Source organism: Octopus bimaculoides, chromosome 1 (assembly GCF_001194135.2).
Source record: "Octopus bimaculoides isolate UCB-OBI-ISO-001 chromosome 1, ASM119413v2, whole genome shotgun sequence".
NCBI classification, from domain to species: Eukaryota; Metazoa; Mollusca; class Cephalopoda; order Octopoda; family Octopodidae; genus Octopus; species Octopus bimaculoides.
The window spans coordinates 183,493,475-183,494,080 of record NC_068981.1 but is presented as its reverse complement, the minus strand read 5'-3'; positions in this window follow the sequence as shown (position 1 = coordinate 183,494,080).

Here is a 606-nt window from a genome sequence, read left to right as displayed (position 1 = left end):
GTGTGTGTGTGTGTGTGTGTGTGTGTGTGTGTATACAGTTGGTTAGTTCTCTTGAAATTTCCATCATTCCATTGTTCCCAATTCTGGAACATGCCATATTTTCTCTCCTTGGTTGCAATTCTCGTTCATGTTTTCCAACATAAGAATTTCTATCGCTATTTTGATTATTTTGCTTCAACTAAATAGTCATCGTTATCACCATCATCGTCGTCATCATCATCATCATCATCATCATCATCATCATCATCATCATCAATATCATCATCATCATCATCTTCATTCTCCTCTTTCTCCTCATTATTATTATCGTTATTATTATTATTATTATTATTATTATTATTATTATTATTATTATTATTATTATTATTATTATTATTATTATTATTCAGTAGTTTTATTTTTATAACGTGCTTTCACTTCACTACCGAGCGCAGCTCTGTGTGCCTTGGGTATGTGCTGTGGTTTGCTGTGATGCTCTTATGGTTACTGTATTGAAAGTGTTTTGCGTAGGATGTGTGCAGTGCCCAGCAGTGCAATTTTCTGTATGCTACATATATTTGTAAGTCCTGGTGTTTTTGTTATGTATTTGTCTGAATATTTTTTATT